A 10,324-nucleotide genomic window follows, 5' to 3' on the forward strand; every position below is an offset into this window, starting at 1 on the left:
CACCCACACTCCTGGGTGAAGCATGGTTGCAAACATCAAAAGAACTAAATTCAAATCTCACTCCTTTTACTAGATAAGCAATTTCAATTAAAAGTCTTAATGTTTACATTAACAGTTTACACATTTATAAAATAAGGGTAATGATCAAATACTTAGTTTACAAAGAGTATTAAGAGATTTTTTTTTAAGTGCAATGTATGTGGACGTGTCTTTTAAAATGTAGAGGAATATAGAAATGTTATTGCATTTTCTTATTTCTCTTCTTAAAGTCAGCTTTTTACATTGGTAAGTTTTTTTCCAAGTTTGATAGATTCAGCTTACAGCAAATATTGTCTGACGTTTTCTGAAGGCACACAGTACAGCTGTGCTCACTGCTATAACCTCTTATGGAATAAATAAAATAATTTCTACAGTGACTGGCTGGATCAATTTCAAGATGACCATAATTCCTCTAATGTTTTGAAAGTCTCTCTTGTCCCTACTCCCATAAAGAGGTAGAATCTATATTTTCACCCTTGAATCTGGGCTTTGCTATGTCATCTGCTTTGGCTAATGGGATATTTTAGAAAATACGACACAAGCAAAAACTTGAAGAAAGATTTGCACCTTGGGATATGCCCTCTTTTGCTGCTGGGAACGCTTAGGAACAAGCCCAGACTAGCCTGTTGGATGATGCCACGTGGAGAGAAGCCTCAATCATCCCAAACATCTAAGCCTCCCAGGAGAGATCCCAGACATGGGAGTAGGTGAGGCCATCCATGAATATCCAGCCTCAATTCAGTCAGCCTAAAAAAAAAAAAAAAAAAGAAAGAAATAAGAAATATTGTTTTCTTAAGCCACTAGAGTTTGAGGTGGCTTGTTTAGCATGCAAAAAGTTGACTGGTGCATTGACCTAAAGTGGTTGTCATAGCTACAGACATTTCCAGAGCCGTCCCTTCAGCAACTTGTTGAGACTAGCTACTCCAATGCTCAAAAGACTTCTAAGACTTCAAAACACTGTATTTGTGTGTAGTTATCATTTCCTATGAAAAGTTTACTCACCTAATGGAATCAAGGGATCAAGCAAATCCTGGCAAGGGTGTCCAACCTTTTGGCTTCTCTGTACCACATTGGAAGAAGAGTTGTCTTCAGCCACACTTTAGATACATAAACACTAGAATAAGCTGATGAGCCAAAAAAAAAAAAAGTCTCTGAATAATTTTGTGATACCCAAAATAACAGATAAGCAAAAAAGTCCTCACATAATTCTCATGCAACTGGTGGGCCACAGGTTGGATGCCCCTGCAAGGTTTTGAGTTTCTAAGGATGACCCAGTAAATGAATAGTACCTTTGTTAAGTTCTTAAAGGATAGTTTTCTTAGAGGCCCCCTTTGCTATTATGTCTCTTCAGCTAAACCCCCAAATTGGTACTTTAGTCCATCTTTCTTATGCTCAGCTACCACTGTCCCTAGCTCTCCAAAGTTTTGAGCAGCTCCCTTCAGCCAAAATTTCTGAATTATGGGTGTTCTTGCCCAATATCTATTAGAGTATCAATAAGAAATGCCATTTTTAAACAAAAGACAAAATTGTCAATCATCAGATAATATTCAGACTTGTATCAGAGTAATAAAATTATTCTGAGTAAATTCAGTGCAAAAATCATGCCCCAGTGATATTTCCATGGAAACTCAAAAAAATAATAATAATCACTGAATAAAAAAAATATAAAGAAATATGGAAATATAGTTATGTTAGGATCTCAAACCTAGAGTAATAAACAGAAAATAGATATTGTTTCCAAAGATAAAATCTATCAATACTCCATAAATTATAATTTAGATTTCACTAAAGAAAGAAACATAACATGGTGAGGTTTGTAAAATCTCTCTCACACACATACTCACCACATACAAACTTCTACAAAACTCTTCAACAAAATCAGGAATTGTTTACAGGTATACGTGAAAATAGCAAAATCTTAAGCATAAGAGATAGGCATAAGATACATACTTTCAACTAGACACGGAAATATGATGTAATTATACAGGAACATATAGTTATGACCCTATAGGCTATTCCCCTTGCCCAATTAGCAACCATCCAAATCAAACTAACCTAGACTAAGTCCCAGGAAAATCAGCTAAATACACGTAACATTAATCAGATTATAATTGTGAATAGAGACATTATTGTAATAAAATCAATAAAGTTTTATTGCATTCTATGGAATTGCACAAATTATTATGTTGTCCTAAAGTTTCATATCTAACATTATTCAAGCCAGGTGCAGTGGCTCACACCTGCAGTACTCCCAGCGGCCCAGCAATCTAAGGCAGGGAGGATCCCTTGAGCCCAAGATCTTGAGGCTGCTGTGAGCTATGATAGTGCCACCGTACTCTGGCCTGGACAAGAGAGAGAGAGATTCCATCTATGAAAAAATAAAATAAAAGTACTCAAGAACTGGAAGATTGTATAAAAGGAATTAACTAGTATTTAGACCCTATTATGTGAAAGTCAAACATTATACAGAGGTTTTTTGTATAATTTGGGTTCTGCCATGGTCTGAATACTTGTGTCTTTCCAAAATTCAACAAAATCCTTCTGTTGAAACCTAACCCCGCAAAAGGATGATACTAATGGCGGCTTTGGAAGATGATTAGACCATGAGGACTCCACTTTCCTAATTGGGATTAGTGCCCTTATGAAAGAGGCTTAAGGGAGCTTATTTACCTCTTCAGCCATATAAGGGCCCAACAGGAAGACATCATCTATGAGAAATGGGCTTTCGCCAGACACCAAACTTGTAGTCACCTTTAAGTTGAACATCCTAGTCATCAGAACTGTGAGCAATAAATTCCTGTTGTTTATAAATTACTCAACCTAGGTATTTTGTTATGTTAGCCTCGATGGACTAAGAAAGTTTCTAAATATTAATCCTGATATTGTTATTTTGAAATTGGACCACATTTTGCCCAACCCCCACACACAAACCTATAAATGATAGGCAGTTCACAAACCAGTTCACAAAAACTCATTTATTCTTTTATGAACATTTAACTCTCATTAGCACTCTAGCTACCACAGGGTATATGGCAGTGTTTCAGTAGAAAAAGGAGCACTGCATTTCAGACCCATTTGCATGGCATCCTCTGGCCTCACCTCTTCTCACGACCCAAATCACATCAAGCTATCCACACTGCTATAAAGATGCCACCCTCTTTAAAATCTCCATAACATCCCACAGGCTGTTTCCTCTATCTAAAATGCCACCCTTGGCTCAGCACCCATAGCTTAGTGGTTAGGGTGCCGGTCACGTACACCCAGGCTGGGGGTTTTGAACTTGGCCTGGGCCTGCTAAACAACGACAACTACAACAACAACAAATAGGCGGGCATTGTGGTGGATGCCTGTAGTCCCAGCTACTTGGGAGGCTGAGGCAAGAGAATCACTTAAGCCCAGAGTTTGAGGTTGCTGTGAGCTGTGATGCCACAGCTCTCTACTGAGGTCAACATAGTGAGACTCTGTCTCAAAAAAAAAAAATAAATAAAATAATAAAATGCCACCCTTTAACCCCTCTCCCCCTCCCACACACACACACACGACTCACACACATGTGCACACACCCTTAATTGCCTAGAAATCTCCAATGCATACTTCAGGGCTGAACTCAAATTCTACACTGCCACTGTGGAGCCTTCCTGGTTCCATAAAGCCAAGTAGATTGCTATTTCAACCAATTCTTATGAGTGTATATAATATAATTCCATTACAACATGTAAGACTCAGCAAAAATGAATCTGTTTATATACTTTTTCCTATTAGACTGTGAGCATCTCAAGACAGAGTCTGCATTTTATTCTCCTTCATATTCTCCAAATATACAGGGTAGCCATAAAGTTCATGTGTAGTTTAAAATAGTTTAGCATAGTAAATTACACACAAACTTTATGGCCCCCTGTATATATAATACATATATTACACGTATACAGTAGAACCTCCATAGTTGGCCACCTCCCTACATTGAGCACCTCCTAAGTTGACCTGATTTTCACAGACCAGACATGCACCACATGTGTGCACCAGGACAGTAGGCCGAGTTCCTTGTCTTGACCACCTTTGTATATTGACCAGTTTGTTATAGTCCCTTGGGTAGTCAACTTATACATCCCCCGGGTTCAGCACAATACACAGTACACAGAACTGAATGGGTAGATTATAAATGGCAAATGAAGAGTGAATGGATGATGGAAAAAAAAAAACTGGAATAAGCATTAAAATGTCAAAATTATTCTTCCTGGTCTTCTGCCAGCCACCTCAGCAATGAAAGAGCAGTAACCCTCTAAACCCAATTTATTCTTTTGTTAAACAAGAGGGTTGGATGGAGTCATCTAAAAATCTCTCAATAACAATTTTAAAAAATGATATTTTTTTGAGTTCCTCCTAAGCATGAGATACTGGCTCACTGCTTTACACACATATCAACCCTAATTTTCAAATACTCCTGCAAAGTGGGTGCTATTTATTCTTATTTTGCAGATGAGAACACCAACACTCACTTAACTTGTCTAATGCCCCACAGATAAGAATAAAGTTAGAATTCATGCCTCAGTCTGTGTGATTCCTAAGCCCACATTACCTCCTAAGACACTAAAGTAAGTTGGCATCCTGTAGACATAACCCAGGTGTTAAGATTACCCACTTCTGTATATAAGTGGAGGATTATCCATCCACTTTCATACTCAGGATATCCATGTTGTCCAAGAATGGTAGTAATTCAGCTATTCTGTTCTGGCTGCTAAGTGCATAAACCACACCAGTCATTACAAAATCCACTTGAGATCCTGGCAGTGAACTCTACCCTAAATCAAACTAGGTTCACAGAATATTCTCAGTTATCAACCAGATACATCTGTGGTTCATGCGTTGTGACTGGTAAGCCTTATGAAAATGTCTATGTCATTGAAGAAGGTAGATACCTGTTTGGCGTCTCTCTGTAACAGAAAGAAAATTCCATTGCTGAAACCAAGGTAGCATGAGTTTTTGAATAACAAGACTTTATAGTAAGCACATACGAAAGTATTGTTATTCTCCACTTACTGGAAACAAAATAGCGACACATCCCTTAATACTGGGAACTACAACTATTTCATATTCTATTAGCAGAACACTTAGTTTAATTAGGTATTATGCCCTTTCATATTTTGCTCATTAAATTCATAAACTTTGTCCTAAAATCTCTTAAAAACATCTAAAAGTACATTATGTGTGTGTGTTTACAATTACTCCATGGAGGGAAATGTTTGGAAAAATGAATACCAAAATCTCAGAAATTATCTCTGGGAATTGAGACTATGGGAAACATTCATTTTTTTATATTGTTCAATTTGGCATTATTCTAATTTTCTACTAGCAGGTATTTATTTCATAATCAAAAAAGCAAGAACATAATCACAATTTTTAACAATAACTTTGTGTTATTTTGCATAAATCTTATTAGAAGTAATATGCATAGATCGGTACGTTTAAATTTGTTTTGCTCCTAGATAATATAGCAACTCGTAGCAATAAAAGATGAAGTCTGCTCAGATGTGCAGAATATTATCTAATATCTGGCCTTGAGTGAGTGTCTAGGGATTGATAACATCCTGCCAGAATGCCATGTAGTATTGCATCACAAAATACCTTTAAGTTAAAATCACCTCAAAGGTACACTCCAACCTTTGGCTCAGAGAATGCTATGAGTCCATTAGGGAAATGCCTTAATCCTTGAACAGAAGGAGTCCAGGAAATGTTCTTCATTTAAGCCTGCATCGCCTCTTACTCTTGACAACAAAATCCTCACCAAAATGTTGGCAAGCGCACCAGGAACGATGAGGCCAAACTAGCATCAGTACTGATGAGCCTGGTTTCCTCTCTGCTGAAAAATGAGGCTATCAAAAGTTTCTTGGTGCAAATCACAAACAGGTTTTCTCAGAATGTGGCTCTTTTGTTTATGAGCAGAAGGAAGAAAAATTGCCCTGTAGTTACCTCTGCCTGCCCACAAACACTGCCATCGGGAGTTGGCAAACTCCCGCTCCCTGCCCCTGCCACCACCTGTTTTTGTAAGACCCACAAACTAAGAATTATCTTTTAAATTACTGGATAAAAATCAAATAAAAATAATGTTTAAAATTTAAATTTCAGAGTTCTTAAATAAAATTTTATTGACTAGGTGTCCATAGCACAGTGGTTAAGGCACCAGCCACACACACCAAGGCTGGCATGTTTGAACCGGCCCAGGCCAATTAAACAACAATGACAACTGCAAAAAAAAAAAATAGCCAGGCATTGTGGCAAGCACCTGTAGTCCCAGTTACTTGGGAGGCTGAGGTAAGAGAATCGCTTAAGCCCAAGAGTTGGAGGTGGCTATAAACTGTGAAGCCGTGGCACTCTACCCAGGGCAAGAGCTTGAGACTCTGTCTCAACAACAACAAAAAAATGTTATTGAAACACACCCCACTCATTCTTTTATGCCCTGTCTAATCTGCTGTAGTGCTACAGCAGAGCTGAGGAGTTACAACAGAGACCATATGACCTGCTGTACTAAGTTGAATAGTGTCCCCCCAAATTTAAGTTCACTCAGAACCTCATAATGTGACTATATTTGGAAATAGGGTCTTTGCAGATGTAATTAAGTTAATATGAGGGCAGACTAGATTAGGGTGGGTCCTAAACCCAATGACCAACCGGTATGCTCACAAGAGGAGAGGACACAGATAGCACAGAGGGCAGAAAGCCATGTGGCAATGGGGCTGAGACTGGAGTGAGCCAAGGAACACAAAGGACAGCCAGCAGCCACCAGAAGCTAGAAAAAGAGAAATGAAATGGTTTCTCCCTCAGAGGCTCCAGACAGAGAATAAATCTCTGCTGTTTTTGTTTACAGCAGCCTAGAAACAAATACACTCTCAAAATCTAAAATATCTGCTACTTTACACAAAAAGTGTGGCTGACCTTTGGTGTGAAGGATTGTGTCCTGAAAGAAAACTCACATAGGATGGTACCCAGGCCAACCCAACCAGGGCAATAAAGTTTTAAAAGACAACAGATGATGATAAGAATGTCCATTGTTGGTGCTCTACTGGATATAAAAGCACAGAATAGAAATAATGAGATGCCCCTTTGTTAATAACCACTTAATTTTTGTGTAACCTGAATTTATTTGACTCAAGACTAGATTTGTATTCTATTGAACCAATTATTCCAGTAAAAATGATGAGACGTAGCTAGTGAGATGAGGATGTTAACGTAGTGTGTGACTGTAATACAGAAATAGCCCTGATGCTGCTTATGGAAGTCTGAGAAGCCTGTGCCCAGGGTACCAAACACAGAAGGAAAAGCATTTCAGTTAAGAACCAAATTATAATTTTCCTTGCATGCCGGAGAACTTCAAAGACTTTGCTGAATCTTACATCAACCACCATGATTTTTCAAAGTGCAGCTGGAGGTTCAAATTTGGTTTGATGAGCCCCTTGCTTCTTCTTGGCTAAGAATGAAACAAGACTGCCAACCAGGCAAGTTACGCTGTGCAAAACTCCTTCCAAATGTTCTTTCATAGAGCAGATATGGGTCAGCCAAAGAAGCAGCAAAGCCTCCCTGAAAGGCTGGGGCAGCAGCACCCTGTGCCACCAGATCCCAGCAGCTCTCACGCCAGGGAGGAGAAGAAAGGCTCGTCTGCTGGAGCTGAGCTGTGTCACTGAGCAGCACGGAGAACAAGGAACAAACAAGAAAGATGTTGAGGCCTATGTGTAATAATATAAAATGCTTCGCTTTTAAAATGCAAACAACACAAAAGGAAAAACATTTCAGTTAAGAACCAAATCATAATTTTCGATTATAAGAATTTCCATTGCTGGTGCTCTACTGGATATAAAAACACAATATAGAGATGATGAGATGCCCCTTTCTCAATAACCATGTAATTTTTGTGTAATTTGAATTTATTTGACGCAAGACATTTATATTCTACTGAACCAATTATTCAACTAAAAATGATGAAACACAGCTAGTAAGAGGAAGATGTTAACATGATGTATAACTGTAATACAGAAATTAAAGTTTTCATTTAAAATGTTCATATTCAGCCACGCTTGGTGGCTCATACCTGTAATCCTAGCACTCTGAGAGGCAGAGGCGGGTCGATTGCCTGAGTGCATGGGTTCAAGACCAGCCTGAGCCAGAGCGAGACTCCCATTTCTAAAAATAGCCGGGCATTGTGGTAAACACCTGTAGTCCCAGCTACTCGGGAGGCTGAGGCAAGAGAATCGCTTGAGCCCAAGATTTTGAGGTTGCCGTGACCTATGATACCATAGCATTCCACCTAGGGTGACAAAGTGAGATTCTGTCTCAAAAAAAAAAAAAAAAAAAAGGGTTCATATTCAACTGGCTCATTAACAAGGTAGGAAGCTGTTCTGTAAATAAGAGTGTCAAAATCCTTAGTTGACTCCTCCACCTTCTCAAGCATTTGACGACTTTTTCCACAAACACTGAAAATTCGGATAATCTTAGTCAGGGAAAAACTCTGTCTTCATCTTATGTTCTTTGCGTGTTCAGCTGACCTCTATCCCATACAACCTGGCTCCCTCATCTTTCACACTCCAGTCAGTTCCTTTCCTAAATCTCTCCTCTTTAGACCAACCCATGTTCTTATCATCTACTAAAGCAATTTTTGACTGGATGAACATTTAAAGAGGCTGACTGCTCTATGAATTTCACTTTCTCTTCTTTTTTGTTTAGTTTATCCTAAATCATTTTAAAAACTGAACCTCTGGGGAATTTTATTATAAAAAGTTGGCACTCATATACATAAACTAACATGAACATAAAATTCATTATAAGTTGACTTCATTTTTTAGCTTGACCTTCTAGTAGATCTTTAGCTTCATTGATTTGGGCTGCTATATAAGGAGGCCCTCCTTTGTCTGGGTGATTTAAGAGCATGATTGGTCAATGAGCATCTTTTATTTTCCCTTTATTGGCAGGAGGGCTTACACCTAGTATTATGCTACTTCTCATTTTGTCATTTTGGGTTCAAACCCACCTCTGTAATAGCCACCCCTAAAGGCAGATTTTGGCAGATTTAGAAAACCTTGCTTTACTTGTGGCTCCATATGCTTCATGGCTTGCAAAAACACAATGGCCTGCAAATCCTGCAGCAGCAATGGTTAGTCCAACCACTCCTGCTGTGCTGTCCAAGGTCTGGCTCAGCTCCCCCATCTCCACCGGGAGTTGGTATCATCCTAGCCAAAAGCTGAATTTCCATTTTGTTACTGTTAAATTTAGTATATCTAACAAGCATAAAGAGCATTTTGTTTGAGGTGCTATGCTTAAGGATGAAGGGGAGAGGAAACAGAGGTTAGTAAATACTTCTGGGTGCTTCTTATGCAATGGAATTGGTATATACACCTACTAACTTTAAAGAAAGTGCCTGGAGACCTTGGATATTCCAGGGACAGAATGCATCAAGCTTCCTCCTGACAAGCCACCTGTAGAAATGGTTGTTAGAATGCATCATTAAGCCTGAATCTATATATTTTCTGCTTATAGTTTATATTTTATTAAAATAAACTCTAGCTTTATTCACTGTAAAATTTATTTATTAAAGTTCACTACTTTATCCTTCAAGTATCCAAAATATTTGATGACAGAGTTACAATTTACTGATAATTGCTTACACTATCATTATTTTCTCAAGTGTTAACAGTAAGCAAACAACTGTTTCCCAACTACACAAAAGACAGTGCTAACTTTAATTAAAATAAAGTTATGCTTTTAAATCTGTAATGAAACATAAAACACATGAATGTGACAACCTTTTTTTTTTTTTTTTGTAGAGACAGAGTCTCACTTTATCACCCTCGGTAGAGTGCCATGGCATCACACAGCTCACAGCAACCTCCAACTCCTGGGCTTAAGCGATTCTCTTGCCTCAGCCTCCCGAGCAGCTGGGACTACAGGCACCTGCCACAACGCCCAGCTATTTTTTGGTTTGCAGTTCAGCTGGGGCCGGGTTTGAACCCGCCACCCTCGGTATATGGGGCCGGCGCCTTACCAATTGAGCCACAGGCGCCGCCCCGTGACAACCTTTTGTAATATTACTTTGTCATAGAGTTTGATGTTAATATTGAAGAAATTCTTTTTTTAGTGAAAACATTATAACATGCTTTTCCAAACCAAATATTAAAATTAATATTTAATTTTTAACATATTCTTTAAACTATACATGCATACTTTTGGATATCTAAACTACATGTTAAACAGTTGAATACATTCTACTCACACTTCAGATCTTTAAACACCAACAATCTAT

The 10,324-nt window shown here is 38.4% G+C and overlaps 1 pseudogene; it reads right to left on the minus strand.

Moving 5' to 3' along the window:
* Positions 1-8,859: 8,859 nt before the first annotated feature.
* On the minus strand, positions 8,860-9,183 carry LOC128585338 (mitochondrial import inner membrane translocase subunit TIM14-like; annotated as a pseudogene).
* Positions 9,184-10,324: the final 1,141 nt, after the last annotated feature.

This window comes from Nycticebus coucang, chromosome 5 (assembly GCF_027406575.1).
Source record: "Nycticebus coucang isolate mNycCou1 chromosome 5, mNycCou1.pri, whole genome shotgun sequence".
Lineage (NCBI taxonomy): Eukaryota > Metazoa > Chordata > Mammalia > Primates > Lorisidae > Nycticebus > Nycticebus coucang.